Genomic DNA, 23,208 nt, shown 5'->3' on the forward strand with positions numbered 1-23,208 from the left:
GCCTCTCTTGCCACAGGCTTTTCCCAGAAGTCACTGTGTGTGGCAAGAATACTGAGGTAGACTCATTCCCGGGAGACACAAGACTCCTCTAGTGGCTGACTTTGGTTTGAGGACTCTGATGACTTTGCTGAGCCTTCCTTAAACAAGGACAGCCTTGGGCGAGACAGCCTAGGACAATTCCACTCCAGCTTCTCTCAGATTTGCCCTATGATTTGACAGCTCTCCCAGCTGAACACATTTCCCTTCCTATTTTTATGCTGGCATTTCTCCTAATAAAATCTTTGCACAGTTAACCTCATCTCATCTCAGTCTCATCTCATCTTGTGGTCTGCTTCTGAATCAACTTGAGATTTGCCCCTGCTCCCAATAGGGTGGTGATGGCCCCTGAGCAGAGGGGAAGCACTGCCTCACACCTGGTTCTACTCCCTCCATCTCTTGCCCTACCCCTTACCAAGGTGATAGCTGCCAGCACACCCTGAGGAGAGATGTGACTCCTGCTCACATCAAATCTAGCTGATGTGACTCTTGTTCACATCAAATCTCCTATTCACACCAAGGACAGGGAAGCCTGGCATGCGTGGGGTCACAAAGAGTTGGGCACAACATAGCAACTGAACAGCAACACACAGATTGCATAGGGATGCCCTCAAAGAATACCCCTTCAAGAATACCCCTGCAATTGGTGACTGTTTCACCTAAATTCACAGAGACAGAGAAAGTTAAGCAAAATGAAAAGACAGAGGAACTGATCTCAATTGAATGAGCAAGAGAAAACCCCTGAAAAAATAATGAAACAGAAATAAACAATTTATAAGATAAAGAAATCAAAGCACTAGTAATAAGAAAGCTAACTGAATTATGGAAAAGAACAGATGGAAACAGTGAGAATTTTAATAAGGAACTAGAAAATATAAAAAGGAATGAATTAGGACTGAAGAATACAATAGCTGAAGTGAAAAGCATACTAGAAGGAATGAATAGCTGACTAAGTGATATCGAAGAACACACAAGTGATTTGGAAATCTTTCAAATCTGGTTGGAAATCATCCAACCAGAACAGCAAAAAAAACAAAAACAAAACAAAAAAACCCCCAAACAAATAAAAATAACTGTTTAAAGGGTCTCTAGTAAAGTAATGCTCAAAATTCTCCAAGCCAGGCTTCAGCAACACGTGAACCGTGAACTTCTAGATGTTCAAGCTGGCTTTAGAAAAGACAGAGGAACCAGAGATCAAATTGCCAACATTCATTAGATCATCAAAAAAGCAAGAGAGTTCCAGAAAAACATCTATTTCTGCTTGATTGACTATGCCAAAGCCTTTGACTGTGTGGATCACAATAAACTGTGGAAAATTCTGAAAGAGATGGGAATACCAGACCACTTGATCTGCCTCTTGAGAAACCTATATGCAGGTCAGGAAGCAACAGTTAGAACCAGACATGGAACAACAGACTGGTTCCAAATAGGAAAAGGAGTATGTCAAGCCTGTATATTGTCACCCTGCTTATTTAACTTCTATGCAGAGTACATCATGAAAATGCTGGGCTGGAAGAAGCACAAGCTGGAATCAAGATAGCTGGGAGAAATATCAATAACCTCAGATATGCAGATGACACCACCCTTATGGCAGAAAGTGAAGAGGAACTAAAAAGCCTCTTGATGAAAGTGAAAGAGGAGAGTCAAAAAGTTAGCTTAAAGCTCAACATTCAGAAAACTAAGACCATGGCATCTGGTCCCATCACTTCATGGGAGATAGATGGGGTAACAGTGGAAATAGTGTCAGACTTTATTTTTGGGGGCTCCAAAATCACTGTGGATGGTGATTGCAGCCATGAAATTAATAGATGCTTACTCCTTGGAAGGAAAGTTATGACCAACCTAGATAGCATATTCAAAAGCAGAGACATTACTTTGCCTACAAAGGTCCATCTAGTCAAGGCTATGGTTTTACCTGTGGTCATGTATGGATGTGAGAGTTGGACTGTGAAGAAGGCTGAACGCCGAAGAATTGATGCTTTTGAAGTGTGGTGTTGGAGAAGACTCTTGAGAGTCCCTTGGACTGTAAGGAGATCCAACCAGTCCATTCTAAAGGAGATCAGCCCTGGGATTTCTTTGGAAGGAATGATGCTAAAGCTGAAACTCCAGTACTTTGGCCACTTTATGCAAAGAGTTGACTCATTGGAAAAGACTCTGATGCTGGGAGGGATTGGGGGCAGGAGGAGAAGGGGACGACAGAGCATGAGATGGTTGGATGGCATCACCAACTCGATGGGCATGAGTTTGAGTGAACTCCGGGAGTTGGTGATGGACAGGGAGGCCTGGCATGCTGCAATTCATGGGGTCGCAAAGAGTCGGACATGACTGAGCGACTGAACTGAACTGAACTGAACTGAAGTATAACATCAAGTATACCAACACTTGCATTGTAGAGGTCCTAGAAGGAAAAGAGAGAGAGAAGGGGGTCAAAAATGTGTTTGAGGACATTATGGCTGTAAACTTCTCAAATTTAAAGAAGGGAACAGCTATCCAGGTATCATAGGAAGCACAGAAAATCCCGAACAAGATGAATCCAAACAGAACCATACCAATAAAGTCATAATTAAAATGGCAAAAGTTAGAGAGAAATCTAAAGGCAGCAAGAGAAAAACAGAGTCATGTAAAAGGGGATCCCCAGAAGGCTATCAGCTGATTTCTATGCAGAAACTTCACAAGTAGAAGGAAGTGGCATGATATATTCAAAGTGCTGAAAGGGAAAAACCTGCAACCTAGGATACCCTACCCAGGAAGATTATCATGAGGATGGAAGGAGAGACAATTTCTCAGACAAGCCCAAAGGAAAACAGTTGATCAGTACTAAATTTACCCTAAAATAAATGTTAAAGAGTCTTCTCTAGGTGGAAAAGAAGTAAGAAGTAGTAGGAAAGGGGAAAATCCCAGTAGAAAAGGGTAATACATAGTTAGGATTGAGGCTCAACCACTTAAAAGAGCCAGTGTGAAGATCAAAAGATGAAAAATTGTTAAAGTAACTGTAACTACAATAAGCAGTTAAAGGATAAACACAAAGATGTAAAATAGATCAAAAACACAAAATGGGGAGGGGAGTAAAAAAGGTAGATCTTATAGAGTGTGTTTGAACTTAAATGACTATAGTTAAAGCAAACAGATACAGTTATAGGCCAACATATATGAACCCTATGGTAATTACAAATTAAAAATGTGTAATAGATACAGAGAAACTTAAAGGAGAGAAACACAAGTATACTACTGAGGAAAATCATCAAGCCACAAGGGAAGAAACAAACAAATGAAAAAGACGTGAAAAAAGGAAAAAAAGAAAAAGAAAAAGACGTGAAGCAGAGAACTACAAAAACAATCAGAAAGTGTTGAGGTCCTTTAATGGCTCGGAACCTGGTGGTCCAGAGTCGACGGTAAGAAAGTAAAGGAAAGAGAAAGAGGCTGATATTCCTTGGTTTACGCAGAAAACCAATAAAGTCCCTGACACGGGGCTTGCTCTGTTCACGAAGACCTCAGGCGCCCTCTCGATGGGGGGAAGTGCAGAGTGCTTTCTCGAGAGTGTCTTAGAAGCCCGGGCAGGAAAGTGAATCCAGAGGGCCTCTGTGCTCCAAAAAAAGAGCCTGAGAGAGAGAGAGAAAGCAATGATTAGCCACAAACATTAATTTTCTTGATTTGGTTTGACATTTGTCCCAACGAACAGGAATATATGTAAAGTATGTGTAAAGTTTTTATAAGTAAAACCTTTGCATAATGTTCTTTGTTCTTTCCCTAACTCTTTCCCTAAAGTCTCAGTAGTATACACATGGTTCAGAGACAAAGAAAGGGCAGAAAATAGTCGAAGCAACGTCCAAAAACCCTTTTTGGGAGGCAGGGCGAAAGCCCAAGTTTGTCGGCTGACGTTTATGCTCAATTCTGCTGGCCCACGCAGAAGGGAAGGACTTCATAGCCTAAAGAATGTTAGTTTTCCCTCCTCCCCAGGGTGTGAGGGCCCTTTCACGTTCCAGGGAGGGGGCATATGAGTGGAGTCATTGGTTGATCAGTTCAGTTCAGTTCAGTCACTCAGTCGTGACTCTTTGCGACCCCATGAATCGCAACATGCCAGGCCTCCCTGTCCATCACCAACTCCCGGAGTTCACTCAAACTCATGCCCATCGAGTTGGTGATGCCATTGAGCCATCTCATCCTCTGTTGCCCCCTTCTCTTCCTGCCCCCAATCCCTCCCAGCATCAGTCTTTTCCAATGAGTCAACTCTTTGCATGAAGTGGCCAAAGTACTGGAGTTTCAGCTTTAGCATCATTCCTTCCAAAGAAATCCCAGGGCTGATCTCCTTCAGAATGGACTGGTTGGATCTCCTTACAGTCCAAGGGACTCTCAAGAGTCTTCTCCAACACCACAGTTCAAAAGCATCAATTCTTCAGTGCTCAGCTTTCTTCACAGTCCAACTCTCACATTCATACATGACTACTGGAAAAACCATAGCCTTGACTAGATGGACCTTTGTAGACAAAGTAATGTCTCTGCTTTTGAATATGCTATCTAGGTTGGTCATAACTTTCCTTCCAAGGAGTGTCTTTTAATTTCATGGCTGCAGTCACCACCTGCAGTGATTTTGGGGCCCAGAAAAATAAAGTCTGACACTGTTTCCAATGTTTCCCATCTATTTACCATGAAGTGATGGGACCAGATGCCATGATCTTAGTTTTCTGAATGTTGAGCTTTAAGCTAACTTTTTGACTCTCCTCTTTCACTTTCATCAAGAGGCTTTTTAGTTCCTCTTCACTTTCTGCCATAAGGGTGGTGTCATCTGCATATCTGAGGTTATTGATATTTCTCCCGGCAATCTTGATTCCAACTTGTGCTTCTTCCAGCCCTGAGTTTCTCATGATGTACTCTGCATAGAAGTTAAATAAGCAGGGTGACAATATACAGCCTTGACGTACTCCTTTTCCTATTTGGAAACAGTCTGTTGTTCCATGTCCAGTTTTAACTTTTTTTCTGACCTGCATATAGGTTTCTCAAGAGGCAGGTGAGGTGGTCTGGTGTTCCCATCTCTTGAAGAATTTTCCACAGTTTATTGTGATCCACACAGTCAAAGGCTTTGGCATAGTCAATAAAGCAGAAATAGATGTTTTTCTGGAACTCTCTTGCTTTTTCCATGATCCAGCAGATGTTGGCAATTTGATCTCTGGTTCCTCTGCCTTTTTTAAAACCAGCTTAAACATCAGGAAGTTCACGGTTCACGTATTGCTGAAGCCTGGCTTGCAGAATTTTGAGCACTACTTTACTAGCGTGTGAGATGAGTGCAATTGTGCAGTAGTTTGAGCATTCTTTGGCATTGCCTTTCTTTGGGATTGGAATGAAACTGACCTTTTCCAGTCCTGTGGCCACTGCTGAGTTTTCCAAATTTGCTGGCATATTGAGTGCAGCACTTTCACAGCATCATCTTTCAGGATTTGAAATAGCTCAACTGGAATTCCATCACCTCCACTAGCTTTGTTCATAGAGATACTTTCTGAGGCCCACTTGACTTCACAAATGGCCAAGAGAATGGCAATGGCCAAGAGAACGCACTGGTCATAGCAAACACCCTCTTCCAACAACATAAGAGAAGACTCTATACATGGACATCATCAGATGGTCAATACCAAAATCAGATTGATTATATTCTTTGCACCCAAATATGGAGAAGCTCTATACAGTCAGCAAAAACAAGACCGGGAGCTGACTGTGGCTCAGATCATGAACTCTTTATTACCAAATTCAGACTGAAATTAAAAGTAGGGAAAACCACTAGACCATTCCGGTATGACCTAAATCAAATCCCTTATGATTATACAGTGGAAGTGAGAAATAGATTTAAGGGCCTAGATCTGATAGATAGAGTGCCTGATGAACTATGGAATGAGGTTCGTGGCATTGTACAGGAGACAGGGATCAAGACCATCCCCATGGAAAAGAAATGCAAAAAAGCAAAATGGCTGTCTGGGGAGGCCTTACAAATAGCTGTGAAAAGAAGAGAAGCGAAAAGCAAAGGAGAAAAGGAAAGATATAAGCATCTGAATGCAGAGTTCCAAAGAATAGCAAGAAGAGACAAGAAAGCCTTCTTCAGTGTTCAAGGCAAAGAAAAAGAGGAAAACAACAGAATGGGAAAGACTAGAGATCTCTTCAAGAAAATGAGAGATACCAAGGGAACATTTCATGCAAAGATGGGCTCAATAAAGGACAGAAATGTTATGGACCTAACATTTTAAGAAAGAAAAGAAAGAAAATATTAAGAAAACGTGGCAAAAATACACAGAAGAACTGTACAAAAAAGATCTTCACGACCAAGATAATCCCGATGGTGTGATCACTCACGTAGAGCCAGACATTGGTTGATAAGATCAGTCTTTTCTCTGTCCATTCTACGACATGCAATAGAGGTTGGGTATTAATCAGAGCTTGAGTGGCGGGAGGTACAGGTCAAAAGACTGAGCATTGCCAGGAAAATGTATTCAGGACTCCGAGGCATTCCCTGTTGATAGACCAAATTTTCAGCTCGATTATAAAGGGTTTTTATTTGTCCCCAAGTGGGGAGATCATAGTGTTGATGCCGCTGAGGGCGGTGCTTCCTAGAGATCTTTAGAGCCGCCATGGCCTGTATTGGAATTTCTTCCTCCTGGGGTCCTTGTTGTCCTGTCTCCATTTTGAAGGCGGGGGGCCCTCTTGGGTCGAATCTTCAGAAGAGGAAGCCATGTGAGTTTGTTGGATCCATCTGGGGAAATACAAGCATACCCCCTTCCCTGTAAGATTAGTTTCCCAGATTTTCATTGTTTCGTTAACCCATCTTGGTACCAAATGGGCAGAGGAAGAGAAGTGCCCTTCAATTCCTCAAAATACTTTTCTGCTCTCGTTAAGATATCTCTCTGTGTTAAGTTTAAAAAATTTAAAACAAATAAAGCTGTATTAACAATAGTTATAGGTTTAGAAAATATCTTATGTTGGAATCTAGTAAAGTCTGCTTTAGATAAGGAAGACAGTAGTGTTCCTGTGTATTCCCCCTTTTTAAAATTTTTTATTTGCAACTTTAGTGTGTGATGTGCTCGTTCGACTATGCCTTGTGCCTGTGGATTATAAGGAATACCTGTAATATGTTTAATAGAAAAAGATTGTAAAAATTGTTTAAAGTGTCTAGAAATAAAGGCAGGGACATTGTCTGTTTTTATAGAACTAGGAGTTCCCATTGCAGCAAAACAAGCTAATAAGTGAGTTATAGTGTGTTGTGTAGTCTCACCTTGAAGAGGTGTGGCCCAAATAAAAGAAGAATTAGTGTCGATACAGACATTCAAGAAAGAAGATGGCGAGTGTTCAGGGCAATGAGTTACATCCATTTGCCATAGTTTATTAGGCTGCCAACCATGAGGATTAATACCTTGTGCAATGGGTCAAAGATGTAGGGGTCTACAAGTAGAGCAATTACTAATAATTTCTTTAGCCCGGCAATATGGGATTTTCCATAGCTGGTGTAGGGAGCCAGCATTGTTATGCAACAGAGCATACTGTTCCTCTGGAGTAGCAAAGGAAACCAGTTTATCAGCTTGCTCATTACCATAAGTCATCAGGCCAGGAAGACAAGAATATGCTTGAATATGTGTAATATAAATGGAAGAATTGCAATATAAATGGAAGAATTGCGGTTTCTAACAACAGATTGTAGTTCGAAAAAGAGTTGTTGCATAATAGGTTGATTGGAGTTTATGGTGGAGGTTTCTATATTTTTTAATACAAAAACAGAATATATAGAGTCAGAGACTATATTAATGGGGTAAGGAGGTAGGCAAATAACTTGAATAAGAGCATATAATTAATTTTGTTGAGCAGAATGAAATTTAGCATAGAAGACTTTATATTCCTTAAGAGACCAGAATGAAGCTTTGGCATTTTTAGTCCCATCTATATAAAAAAATCTTGGCCTGTGGTATAGGTTGTGAGCTGATAATGCAAGAAATAATAAATTCAGTATTTTTGAAGAAATTCCACAGCTTACCAGAAGGATAATGAAATGAAATTTCTCCAAAATATTCCAGAAAATCTATTTGGAAATTGGTAGAAGTTTGTAAAGCATTCTCAAATTGAGATTTATTGATAGGTATTACAATTTTATGAGGACTGGAGCCAATTAGAGTTCTAGTCCTATTTCTTCTGTTGATAATTATTAGAGCAATTAAATCAAGGTAGGGTGTAAGTGACTTTATTCCCCTAAAACAGCTATATGTCCAGTCTACTGGGTGTTCTTGTTGGGCAAGAAGTCCTGTGGGAGAATGGGGAGAGGGGAGTATAAACAATTCTAGAGGTAAATCTAGTTTGATGCGAGTAAGAAATTGTTTTTGTAATTTTTTTGCACCAAATAGAGTTCCTCTCATGCATCTTGAGAAAGTGAACGAAGGCTATTTAAATCAGGATCTCCTTTTAAAGTATTAAATAAGTTATTCAGTTGATAATTAGCAATGCCTAAAGAAGGTCTAATCCAATTAGTATCCCCTAAGAGCTTTTGCAGCCATGAAATTAAAAGATGCTTACTCCTTGGAAGAAAAGTTATGACAAACCTAGACAGCATATTGAAAAGCAGAGACATTACTTTGCCAACAAAGGTCCGTCTAGTCAAGGCTATGGTTTTTCCTGTGGTCATGTATGGATGTGAGAGTTGGACTGTGAAGAGAGCTGAGTGCCGAAGAGTTGATGCTTTTGAACTGTGGTGTTGGAGAAGACTCTTGAGAGTCCCTTGGACTGCAAGGATATCCAACCAGTCCATTCTGAAGGAGATCAGTCCTGGGATTTCTTTGGAAGGAATGGTGCTAAAGCTGAAACTCCAGTACTTCGGCCACCTTATGCGAAGAGTTGACTCATTGGAAAAGACTGATGCTGGGAGGGATTGGGGGCAGGAGGAGAAGGGAACGACAGAGGATGAGATGGCTGGATGGCATCACTGACTCGATGGATGTGAGTCTGAGTGATCTCCGGGAGTTGGTGATGGACAGGGAGGCCTGGCGTACTGCGATTCATGGGGTCAAAAAGAGTAGGACACGACTGAGCAACAGAACTGAACTGAAGAGCTTTTGAAAATCATTTAAGGTTGATAATTTATCAGTACAGATCTGAGTTAGTTGGGGAGTAATACGTTGTCTATTAACAACAAACCCCAAGTAATGGTAAGGTGTAGAGGTTTGAATTTTTTCAGGGGCAATGATTAATCCAGAGTTTTTTAAGCATAGTTGAGCTGTATCAAATATATGTTGAGTTTCTATGATAGATGGAGCTGAAAACAATATATCATCCATATAGTGAATAACAAGAAGGTTAGGAAATTGCTTTCTCACAGGCTCAAGGGCTTTGGCTACATAGTCCTGACACATGGTGGGAGAATTCATCATCCCTTGTGGCAGTAGAGTCCATTGGTACTGTTTATGAGGTCCAATATGGTTAGGATAAGGGAAAGAGAAAGCGAATCTCTCTCGGTCTAAAGGTATATTAAAAAGGCAATCTTGTAAATCAATAACAATAATATGCCAATTTTGAGGAATAGTGGTAGGTGATGGAATTCCTGGTTGTAATGCACCCATAGGTTTCACAGATACATTAACTTTTCTAAGGTCTGTTAGGAGACGCCATTTGTTAGATTTCTTTTTTATAACAAAAATAGGAGAGTTCCAAGGAGAACAAGATTCCTCAATATGCTTTAATCCTAGTTGTGTATCTATAAGTTCCTTAGCTGCCTGTAATTTCTCTTTCATGAGGGGCCACTGCTCTGTCCAAATAGGCTCGTCATTCTTCCAAGTTATTTTAATAATTGTATTGTTTGTTAAATGAGCAGTGGCCCCTACAAAAAAATGTGGGATGTATATCTGAGTTTGCCATTGCATAAGTAAGTCCCTTCCTATTAGATTAAGGGGTGCATCTATCACATAAGGTTTTAATGTTGCAAGTTGGCCTTCCGGTCCCTCACATGGATAAATCTGAGTACTCTGATAAATCTCTTGTACTTTGGTTTGAGAAATCCCTGCAATTTGGCAAGAGATTTTTTGTACCAGTCAGGATTTGGGCCATAAATGTTTGGAAATAATAGTAATATCAGATCCAGTGTTGAGGAGACCAGAAAATCTTTTACCATTAATTTTGATATTTATAGTCAGTCAGGTGAATTCAGATACTGATGATGTCCAAAAGGACCGTTTTTGATCTGTACTGCCGAATCCACCCGTCTGTACATCATTAGAGGAGTTAATAGAAATATAAGGTAAAAGGAGTAATTGAGCGATTTTACCCCCCTTTTTGAATTGCCATAAAATCTGAGATGACATCATAATTTGAATTTCTCCTTTATGATCTGAATCAATTACTCCAGGGTGAACAGTAATTCCTTTAGAAGTCAAACTAGATCGCCCAAGTAAAAGACCGAAGTTTTGTGGGGGCGGGGGTCGAAAAAGTCCGGTAGGTATTCTAGAGGGGACTGCCTGGGGGTAAAGGAGAACCGTATATCGATGGCAGCACTGCCGGATGTTGAGTGTTTGAGGGAAAAGATGGAATTTGCCCTTGGTTTTTGTTGAAGGGGACCTGCTTGGAGTTTCCCGGAATAGGTTTCCCTTCAATGTCAAATTTAGATTTACAATTTTTGGCCCAATGCGTTCCTCTACGGCAGCGAGGGCAGATTTTTGGAGGTTTTTTTAATTAACTTTCTTAGGGCAGTCCCTTTTTAAATGGTTCTTATCTCCACATGTAAAGCATCCTTCATTTTCCTTTCTTAAGGCAGCAACCATTGTTTCAGCTAGCATTTGCATCTTTTGAGTTTCTGATCCTAGGTTGCGACAAGCCTTCAAATAATCAATAATGGTCCCTGTCTCACGAATTGGAGCTATAGCTTTTTGACATTCCTGATTTGCATTTTCATAAGCAAGTAATTTCTCTAGTTGCCTTTTGGCTTCTTCTCCAATTACAGTACAGGAAATAGCAGTTTGTAATCTAGCTAAAAAATCAGCATATGTTTCATTGGGCCCCTGTAATATTTTAGTATAGCTACCTGTAGGCTCCCCTTGAGGAGTAATTCCATCCCAAGCTTCAAGGGCCACTGTTTTTAATTGTTCATGTAACAAGGGAGGGCACCGTATTTAAGCTTTTATAGCATCAGATTGTCCTGTGCCAGTTAGCATTTCAAAAGTAATTTGATTTTGGGGAGCACCAGCTCGAGCATTTCTGTTAGCACGTTCTCTGGCTATATCATGAAACCACATCATCCACTGAAGATATTCTCCTGGTTTAAGGAGAGCTTTTATTAAAGTTCACTGATCATGGGGAATAAAACCTCCAATAGAGGATGTTACAGAATTTAGAAGTGCTTTAGTAAAAGGTGAATGTGGGCTGTACATAGTTATAGCTTTTTAAATTTGTTGCACGTGAAAAGGTTAATACTCTCATGAAAAGTGAAGTCGCTCAGTTGTGTCTGACTCTTTGCGACCCCATGGACTGTAGCCTATCAGGCTCCTCTGTCCATGGATTTTCCAGGCAAGAGTCCTGGAGTGGATTGCCATTTCCTTCTCCAGGGATCTTCCCGACCCAGGAATCGAACCCTGGTCTCCCGCATCACAGGCAGACGCTTTACCATCTGAGTCACCAGGGAAGCCCAATACTCTCGTAATGAGGTATTATGTTCCCTTGATTGTCAGGATTTCTAAAAACTGGAAAGGCGGACAAACCGTCGGCTTCAGAGACTTGTGTTTGCAAAGCCAGCAATTCAGAGAGCCTCTGTTGTGAAGGAGAGTGAGTAGGTAGATTATTGCTATTCAGAAAGGTGTTGTTGGTTTTAATATCAAAAGGTGTTTTAGGGGAGTAGTTTCCAGAATCATTAGGTTCTAGCAAGGGAGAGACTTTGGAATTTGTGCCTGCTGGCAGGGGAGGAGTGCTTAGAGCAACTGGGGCAGGGCTTGTAGGAAAATTCTGAAATATTTTATGTTGTTCTACTTGGGCCTTTCATAAGGTATCATCATCTAATTCATATTCATGTAATAAGTGTTCTGCCTGTTGCTGAATATTAGGAGGGCTAGAATTACCTTGTAATGGCAAAATCACGGCTTCAATATGAGCCCACAGGGGCCAAAAATCTATCAGGATATTTTTTCCCTGTCTGGTGGCACGTTCAATATTCTCTTTGGCCCGGTGCCAAATTTCTAAATCAAAACTGCCTTCTTCAGGGAACCAAGGGTTGCATTCAACCACTGTCTCAAGGCAAGCCTCTATGTGCTGAGGCGAAACTGAGAATCCCTGAACTTTAAATAAGTGCTGAAGTAAAATAGAAAAGTGATGGGGCTTTCCAGCCATTTGGCCCATGTCTTAGTACTCATCAGCCTCAACAGGCCCTCAGGGTCACTCCGTCCAAATCTGCCAATTGTACCAGGCTCCTATTCTGGGCGCCACTTGTTAAGATCTTTTAATGGACTGGAGCCTGGTGGTCCAGAGTCGACGATAAGAAAGTAAAGGAGAGAGAAAGAGGCTGATATTCCTTGGTTTACGCAGAAAACCAATAAAGTCCCTGACACGGGGCTTGCTCTGTTCATGAAGGCCTCAGGCGCTCTCTTGATGGGGTGAAGGTGCAGAGCGCCTTCTTGAGAGGGTCTTAGAAGCCCAGGCAGGAAAGTGAACCCAGAGGGCCTCTGCGCTCCAAAGAAAGAGCCTGAGAGAGAGAGAGAGAGAAAGCAAGACACGGGGACCAAAGCTCTTGATGGAGCTGCTGCTGCTGCTACTGCTAAGTCGCTTCAATCGTGTCCGACTCTGTGCAACCCCATAGACGGCAGCCCACCAGGCCCCGCCGTCCCTGGAATTCTCCAGGCAAGAACACTGGAGTGGGTTGCCATTTCCTCCTCCAATGCATGAAAATGAAAAGTGAAAGTGAAGTCGCTTAGTCATGTCCAACTCTTCATGACACCATGGACTGCAGCCTACCAGGCTCCTCCATCCATGGGATTTTCCAGGCAAGAGTACTGGAGTGGGATGCCATTGCCTTCTCTGTCTGATGGAGCAAAGGTGTTTTAATCAACATGGTGTGGGCATATATACTGTCTTACAAGGTAGTTATTCTTCAACAAAGATAAAGATTAAAATTTCAGACTTACAAAACGTAGGTGATCCATATCAAAGAGAGAGAGTTGTAAACAATCACTTTTACCGTATGGTTCACAAGAAGGAAGAGGGTACTTATCACCGTATTGAAAAACTAACGAAGGAAATGCCTGCGTCCCTCAGCCCCAGGAGAGGCTTGCCTCTCCTCTTAATTCCTGAATATTCAGGAATTAATAAGGAACAGAGGATTCCTGACAGATCCAAAACAGTACACGGGAAGCCTCCTGTTAAATGCTTCCTGACAAGAAAGCAAGTAATAAAATGGTAATAAGTACACACCTACCAATGATTACTTAAGTGTCAATGGACTCAATGCTCCAATCAAAAGATACAGAATGGCTAATTGGATAAGAAAGTAAGAATCTTCTATATGCTGCCTCCGAAAGACACATTTCAGAGCTAAAGACACACACAGACTGAAAATGAGCGGCTGGAAAAAGATACTTCATGCAAACAGAAAGGACAAGAAGACAGGGGTAGGAATACTCATATCAGATAAAGTAGATTTTAAAACAAAAACTATAACAAAAGATAAAGGAGGGCATTATATAATGATAAAGGGGTCAATATGAGAAGAGGTTATTACACTCATTAACATATATGCACTTAATAGAGGAGCACCTTAATATGTAAAGCAGATACTAACAGACATAAAGGTAGAAATTGACAATAACACAATAACTGTAGGGGAGTCTGAGAGCCCACTTACATCAATGGACAGATCGTCTAGAAAGAAAATCAATAGGGACTTCCCTGGAGGTCCAATGGTTAAGACTCTGTGCTTCCAATGCCAGGGGCATGGGTTTGATCCCTGGTTGGGGACCCCACATGCCATGCAGCATGGCCAAAAAATTAAAAAAAAAAATCAATAAAGCAACAGTCTTAAATGACACAAAGACCAGTTGGGCTTAATAGAAAAGATGAGTTAAGCTAATAGCTGATTTTTTAAAAAGATAAACAAAATTGATAAACTTTTAGTCAGACTTATCAAGAAGAAGAGAGAGGACCTCAAAAAATAAAACAAGATATGAAAGAACAGAAATAACAACCATTTCCACAGAGAGACAAAAATCATAAGAGAATTCTATGAATAGTTATATGGCAACACATTGGACAACCTAGAAGAAATGGACAATTTCTAGAAAAATGCAACCTGCCAAAAAGAAATACAATTTGAACAGACTGACTATTAGTAGTGAAACTGAGTTTGTAGTAAAAAGAACTCACAGCAAACCAAAGTCCAGAACTGGATGTCTTCACAGGTAAATTCTACCAAACATACAGAGAATAGCTAATATCTATTCTCCTCAAGCTATTCCTAAAAATAGAAGAGATGGAACACACTGAAATTCATTCTATAAGGCCACCATAACCCTGTACCAAGACCAGACAAAGATACTACAAAAATAGAGAAAATTAGGGGCTGATATTCTTGATGAATATAGATGCAAAAATCCTCAAAAAATATTAGCAAATCAAATCCAACAATACATAAAAAGAGGTATACACCATGATCAATTCCAGGGATGGCTCAACATTTGCAAATCAATCAATGAGATAACCACATTAGCAAAGGAAGGATAAAAATCACATGATTATCTTGATAGATGCAGAAAAAGCCTTTGATAAAATTCAACATCATTCCATGATAAGAACTCTCATCTCAGTTGGCAAAGAGGGAACATATCTCAACATAATAAAGGCCACTTATGACAAATCCACAGCTAATATCATACTCAATGATGAAAAACTGAAAGCCTTTCCTTTGAAATCTGGAATGAAGCAAGAATTCTTATTCTTGCCATTTCTATTTAACGTAGTACTGGAAGCCATGGCCACAGCAATCACGTAAGAAAAAGAAATGAAAGGCATCCAGATTGGAAGAGAAGTAAAACTGTCACTGTTTGATATGATACCTCTATGATATGATACTGTATATAGAAAGTATCCAACAAAAAGCTGTAAGAACTATTAAATGATTTCAGTAAAGCTTCAGGATATAAGATTAATATAAAAAAATCTGTTGATTTTTCTATACACTAATAATGAACTATTAGAAAGAGAAAGCACAAAACCAATCTTGTTTAAAATAAAAAAAAAAATCAGATTCAGTTCAGTTCAGTTCAATCACTCAGTTGTGTTCATCTCTTTGCGACCCCATGGACTGCAGCACACCAGGCTTCCCTGTCCATCACCAACTCCCAGAGCTTACTCAGACTCATGTCCATTGAGTCAGTGATGCCATCCAACCATCTTACCCTCTGTTGTCCCCTTCTCCTCCAGCCCTCAATCTTTCCCAGCATGAGGGTCTTTTCAAATCGGTCAGCTCTGCGTATCAGGTGGCCAAAGTATTAGAGTTTCAGCTTCAACGTCAGTCCTTCCAGTGAATATTCGGGACTGATTTCCTTTAGGATGGACTGGTTGGATCTCCTTGCAGTCCAAGGGACTCTCAAGAGTCTTCTCCAACACCACAGTTCAAAAGCATCAATTCATTGGCACTCAGCTTTCTTTATAGTCCAATTCTCACATCCATACATGACTACTGGAAAAACCATGGCTTGGACTAGATGGACCTTTGTAGGCAAAGTAATGTCTCTGCTTTTCAATATGCTGTCTAGGTTGGTCATAACTTTTCTTCCAAGGAGTAAGAGTCTTTTAATTTCATTGCTGCAGTCACCATATGCAGTGATTTTGGAGCCCCCCAAAATAAAGTCTGCCCCTGTTTCCACTGTTTCTCCATCTATTTGCCATGAATTGATGGGACCGGATGCCATGATCTTTAATAAAATATATAGGAATAAACTTAACCAAGGAGATGAAAAATCTATACTCTGAAAATTATAAAACAGTGATGAAGGAAATCAAAGATAATAAGAAGAAATAGAAAAGTATCTTGTGCTCCTGGAATGGAAGAATTAATATTGTGAAAATGTCCATAATACTCAAAGCAGTCTACAGATTTAATATGATCTCTATCAAAAGAAGAAAGTTTTCATAGAACTAGAACATATAATCCTTAGATTTATATGAAACCACAAAAGACTCTTAATTGCCAAAGCAATTTTGAGAATAAAAGGACAAAGCTGTTGGTATCATACTCCCTGATTTCAGACTATACTACAAAGCTACGTTAATCAAAACAGCATTGTACTGGCACAAAAACAGATTAAATGGAATAGAATAGAGAGCTCAGAAATCAACCTACACATCCATGCTCAATTCATCTACAATAATGGAGGCAAGAATATACAAAGGAGAAAAGACAGTCTCCTCAATAAGTCATGCTGAGAAAACTGGACAGCTACACATGAAAGAATGTAATTAGAACATTTCTTCACACCACATACAAAAATAAACTCAAAGTGCATTAAAAATCTAAATGTAACACCTGAAACCACAAAACTCCTGGAATAAACCATAGGCAGAAAACTCTGACATAAATTGTAGCAATATTATTCTGGATCTGTCTCCTAAGGCAAAAGAAATAAAAGCAAAAATAAATAAATGGGCCCAATCAAACTTAAAAGCTTTTGCATAGCAAAGGAAACCACCAAGAAAAAAAAAGACAACATACTAAATGGGGGAGAATATTTGCAAATATTATGATCAATAAGGGGTTAACATCCAAAATATATGAACAGTTCATACAACTCAGTACCAAAAAACAAATACCATATAAATTGTGTTTATAAAATGGCCAGAATACCTGAATAGGCAGTTTTCCAAAGAGGACATACAGATTTTTAACAAGCAAAGATGCTAAATATCATTAATTATTAAAGCAATGCATATCAAAACCACACTTCATGCCCATCAGAATGGCTAACATCAGAAAGTCTACAAATAACAAATGTTGGCAAGGATGTGGAAAAAAAGGGAATCCAAGCACATTGCTGGTGGGAATGTAAATTGGTACAGCCATTGTGGAAAATAGTATGGCAGTTCCTCATAAATAAAAATAGAACTATCATACAATCCAGCAAGTTCACTCCTGGGTATATACATCTAAGAAAACCTAAAACCCTAACTCAAAGAGACACATGCATCTCAGTGTTCATAGCAGCATTATTTACAATAGCTAAGATGTGGAAGTAACACATATCCATCAATAGATGAATAGATAAAGAAGATGTGATGTATCTATATGTGTGTATATATAATATATATTAAATATATAATGTATAATATATAGTATTATTGCATTTTGTATACAGACATATACACAATGTAATATTACTCATCCATTAAAAGGAAGGAAATTCTGCCACATTTGCAGTATGTGAATGGACCTAGAGAATATTATGCTTAGTGAAATGTCAGAGAAAGACAAATACTGTATGATATTGTTTATATGTGGAATCTGAAAAATAAATGAATGTATATAACAAAACAGACTCACAGGTATAGAGAACCAAGCAGTGGTTACCAGCGAAATGGTGGAAGGGAGGAGGGGCAAGATAGGGGTAGGGTACAAAGAGGTACAGGATTTCCAGGTGGTGCTAGTGGTAAAGAATCTGCCTGCTAAGGCAGGAGACATGTGGGTTCAATCTCTGAGTTGGGGAGATCCCCTGGAGGGGGGCATGGCAACCCATGCCAGTATTCTTGTCTGGAGAAGACGATGGAGTAGGGTCACAAAGAGTTGGACATGACTGAAGCAATTTAGCACGCATGCACATTAAAAGGTGGAAATTACTGTGTATAAAATTGATAAGCAACAAGGATATATTGTACAGCAGAGGGAAATACATCTATTATTTGTAATAACTTTAAATGGAGTATAGTCTATAAAAATGTTGTACACCTGGAACTAAAGTAATATTGTAAATCAATTATACTTCAATTTAAAAAAGAATATTAAAAAAAAAGAATGAGTCCCTGATTTCTGACTTGGATGGTGGTGCCTGGTGACTGTCAGGCACGAGATGAGGGAGACCAGGGATTTCCATTTAAAAAGAGAAGTTGTAAAAAGGGCAGACTGTGGGGTGTGTGGAAAGACAAAAGGAAGGGAAGGCAGAGAAAGAGAAGTCATAAAAAGAGGGCAGATTGTGGGGTATGTGGAAGGACAAAAGGAAGGGAAGGCAGAGACGTCTCAGGTAAGGAGGACACTTCCACCTGGTACAGGTTTCTGTTGCAGATGAATTTGCCCTTTCCACACTGGAGGCTTGGTGTCGGTTCTCCAAACCTTAAGAGTAGCTCCAACTGCAAAAACATATTCTTAGGAAAACAAATGGATGGAGATCAGAGAGCAGCAGCTTACTGCGAGGTTTCTGTCTTAGTCCGCTTGGGCTGCTACATGAAATGCTGCCCACTGGTGGTTTCTTCAACAGAAACTTGCTGCTAACAGTTCTGGAGGCTGGGAAGCCCAAGATCAAGGTACAGACTGGATTCCTGGCATGCCCTCATTGAGGTTTGTAGACTGCTGCCTTCTTGCTGCGTCCTCACATGGCCTTTCCTTGTGCATGTTTGTGGAGACAGGGAATTCTCCATCTTCCTCTCCTTAGAAGGATCCAACCCTCATGATCTCATCTAAACCTGATGACTTCTGAAAGGTCCTACCTCCAAATACCATCACATTGGGCTTAGGGCTTCAACATATGAGTTTTGGTGATGGGGGAGTTTGTGGCACAAATATTCAGTCCATAACAATTTCTTTCAGAATGGGAAGTATTCACTCTTAAGGCCACAGTCTTTATAAAGGTCCTGTGTCATGTGGCCTCTTGGCATATGTGGCTTCAAGATGTCCCCAATTCCTTACAGGAAGAAGAAATTAAGCATTGACTTACAGAGCTTAATGGGGTTTCCCTGGTGGCTCAGTGATAATGAATCCACTTGCCAATGCAGGAGACACAGTTTCGACCCTTGGGTGGGGAAGATCCCCTGGAGAAGGAAATGGCAACCCTTGCCAGTATTCTTGCCTGGGAAATCCCTTGGACAGAGGAGCCTAGTGGGCTACAGTCTAAGGGGTTGCAAAAGAGTCAGACACAACTTAGGGACTAGACAACAACAAATAGAATTTAACAGCGAAGCCCCTTTGAACAACCTGCCAGGATCAGGCTGGTTCCACTGACTTTTGTGGGCTTATTGCAGATCCTGTTCTCTATCCTGGAAGAGTGGCGTCTGTGGCACAGCTGATTTATGGAGAACGATTATTTCCCCTTGTATCCCTGCCCTTATTCCCCACCCCTTCTTTTAGCTGCAAGTAAATTTAAAAAGGGGGGAAATTACATGTGTGAATAGAGTAATTTCCAGGATAAATCCAGAAGCACATTCTTGGTAGCTATATAAGGTTTTGTCAACAGGAGCATGTTTGACTAGTATGGCTGTGTTGAGAAAAAAATTATTATCTCCAGAAACACGAGGTTAGAAGCATTTTTCTTGGAAATGCAGAATAGTTTAAATTATTGCCATGGGAAAAGGAGATTTTACTCTGGCATGAACTCACTGATTTTTAGTAACAAAAAATTTTTTCAAGATTTGATGTTGACAATATCACTCCTCAGTGTGCCAAGGGTTAGGCTGTGGATTCTTTCTCAGTCTGCAGCAGTGAACTGCCTCTGTCCAGCGATCTGCTCTCCAGTCATGGAAAACCAACACACCAGCCAGTTTCAGCTTCAGAAGAGTGGTGAAAGGAATTGGCAAGGTTGATAAGATATCACTCTGTGTATTGGTTTTGCCCTGCTAATAGCTAAATGGTTTAACAAGTTTATCAGTCCCACTGGTCTGACACATATGTTAGAAACAGGAACTGGGGTTTCAACAGCTCCAAAGAAAACAGGACACGTATTGTTGGCTTGAATATTTCCTTCTCGCAGTAAATCAGAGTTCAAAGAAACTACAGAATTAAGAGGTAGGCTTTTCATGTGTAATTGCACTCAACAAACATTTATTGTTTAAAAATTCCTTTAATGTTTCCTTCTTGACACAGTGGATCTTTTACAACAGAGGTAGTTCAGATCCAAACACCAAACTATTTCCAATTGAGGTGATCAGAGGTTATCTGTAAGGCCAACAAGTGGGGGAAAGCTAGGCTCTTCTTTGATTTTCTTCCCTGTACTCCCTTTTCTTTGCACTAGCTTCAAGCATCCAAAGAACAGCCTTGTAAAATAAAAAGAACATTGATTCAGAGTTTCTACCCATTCTGTTAGCTTATTGCAGGCAGATTCTTTACCGTCTGAGCTATCTTGGAAGCTCCAAGAATACTGGAGTGGGTAGCCATTCCCTTCTCCAGGGTGTCCTCCCAACCCGGGGTTTGAACCCAGGTTTCCTGCATTGTTGGCTGATTCTGTACCATCTGAGCCACTAGGGAAGCCCCATTTGAGGCTACACCAATCCACATGTCCTATGGTCTCATCACAGAGCAACAATTACGTAGGCTCCATGATCCACTGGATTGACCAAGTCTGGCTTACATTACAGTGTAGGAAGTAAGAACTCTCTTACAGGAGGCCAAAACTCTAGGAAAGGAGACAAAACAGACCTGGATGCATATGTGACTGTCACCAGTTCATTCAGACCCAACTGTTGTGTAAAGATAAAGAACTCTGGGACCATCTCTACTCAGATATCTGTATTGAGGTTCCCAAGGATTGTTTGGCTGGTTGGAGAAGACCTGAGATTGGATGGTGAAGACATCTTCAGGAATTTTAAACAGAATTAATGTCAGAGCGGGTCAAAGAGTAGGGACATTCCTTAGGTGATAGGTAGGAGAAGCTGTGGATAAGTGGCATCCAGGGTAAAGGTACTGATGGAAGCTGTGGCGTCAGTATCTAGGGTCTCCTGAAGCCCATCCTTGAGCCCCTAAGGGTCTGTGGAGTTCAGGATAGAAGCTGTCTCTGTGGCAGCTACCTGCACAGACAGAAAGTTAGTGTGGTACAGGCCAGAGAAGGCAGACATGGGAGCAGCCAGAAGGGAAGGCAGTTCTGCTCTGAACATGAGAGGGAAGGCTGGAAGAATCTGGGGATGTTCCTGGTAGAGCAGCTCAGATGACAGGAGACATCCTTGGAAAGACTCTACAAGGATATCAGGCTGTGATGCTAAAAAGGCCCCAGGCACCAGAGGCTGACTGCTGGCCTCTGCACCCATTTCAACAATTCTCACACAGGGCTGAGAATTTCCTTCTTAACTGTTCACTGGAAAGTATGAAGATTTCATTCATCTGAAAACAGTAACGACTTAATGTTTATCATCAGGGAATCCATGCCATCTACAGTACTAGTGTTCTATTTTTCTCCTCTTAGCCTTGGTGGAATCACTTCTTTGGCTTTTAGAGCCTTCTGTCTTCACAATGGGCCTGAGATCAGCACTGCAGAGAGGAGCAGAGGCTCTGGGCAGCTTGGAGACTTGCCCTGGCCCCCTTGACCTATAGTGGGTAGAGGCATGATTCCAAGCTCAGTGCTCTTTCTGTTATACCCTCTACTTGGTCCCTGGTCAGACAGGTCCTATGTTTTGTGCTGAAGGTTTCCCTGCATCAGGGCAGGAATACAGATGCAGATGTAGAGAATGGAGTTGTGGATACAGGCTGGCGAAGGAGAGGGTGGGATGAATTGAGAGAGTAGCATTGGCATATATACACTACCATGAGTAAAATAGATAGCTAGTGGGACGCTGCCGTACAGCACAAGGGAGCTCAGCTCAGTGCTCTGTGATAACCTAAAGGGGAGGAAGGGATGCTCAAGAGGAAGGGGATGTATGTATACTTGTAGCTGATTCATGTTGCTGTACATGAGAAACCAACACAACATTGTAAAACTATTATCCTCCAATTAAAAATTTAAAAAATATATAAAATGTGAGCCTAATAGATGGGTTTACTGCAAGGAGGTCCAACCAGTCCATTCTAAAGGAGATCAGTCCTGGGTGTTCTTTGGAAGGACTGATGCTAAAGCTGAAACTCCAGTACTTTGGCCACCTCATGTGAAGAGTTGACTCATTGGAAAAGACTCTGATGCTGGGTGGGATTGGGGGCAGGAGGAGAAGGGGACGACAGAGGATGAGATGGCTGGATGGCATCACCGACTCAATGGACATGAGTTTGAGTGAACTCTGGGAGTTGGTGATGGACAGGGAGGCCTGGCATGCTGCAATTCATGGGGTCGCAGAGTCGGACATGACTGAGTGACTGAACTGAATGAAACTGAATAGATGGGTAGAATACTAGACTTGTAAAGGTGTAATGAATTGATGTTTACACTTTTCCAATATTAAATAAAATTCCTTGAGTGAGAAAAAAAAGATTTAACTGCATCACTCATGCTCACTTTCATCCCTGTGACTGTGACAAAGATCACCAACTACTTCCAGGCTCTCACCTCAACCACTTGTGTGATGGTGTTGGCTATCTTGAAAACAGCTAGAAGGCACCAGGATTCATGATCCCCATGAAATGTGGGCACTAGGAATGCATCACTCCCACTAATGGAGTCCTTTCTTTACCCCAGAGTGAGGACCAGGAGCTCTGCTTCCTCCACCCCTCCATGAGGAAGGAACAACCCGTCTATCCAGGGCTAGGGAACTTTGGAAAGATTCCAAGGACTCTGACCCTAGACCTGACGAGGTCCAAAGAAGAAATTCAGTTCCAAAAGGAAGAGGGGTGTGTAGAGACCCAAAGAACTGCTCCTGGGGAGCCTTGGGCACATAGTGGGTTGAATAAAAGTTCATTCTTTTTCTGTACGATGTTATGGAAAAACCCAAATGAACTTTTTGGCCAACCAAACAGAAAACAAGAAACCATCGATGAGTGGGACAGCTTTACTTTCCTTGAGCTGCTATATCAGGATCCAAAGTCTGCTTAGGAGGGAGCCTCTCTGTCCATACCAGAGCATCCAGTGGATACCTATTTATGGCTGAAAGAAGGTTCTGGATGAAGATAGAGCAAAGGATAGCTCGAAAGAGGATTACTACACGTGCCTGTTTGCCTTCCCAGGTGGTGCTAGTGGTAAAGAACCCACCTGCCAATGTAGGTAGACATAAGAGACGTGGGTTCAATCTTGCCTGGAGAAGGGTTGGGAAGATCCCCTGGAGGAGGGCATTGCAACCCACTCCAGAATT

This window comes from Bos taurus, chromosome 1, assembly GCF_002263795.3.
Source record: "Bos taurus isolate L1 Dominette 01449 registration number 42190680 breed Hereford chromosome 1, ARS-UCD2.0, whole genome shotgun sequence".
NCBI classification, from domain to species: Eukaryota; Metazoa; Chordata; class Mammalia; order Artiodactyla; family Bovidae; genus Bos; species Bos taurus.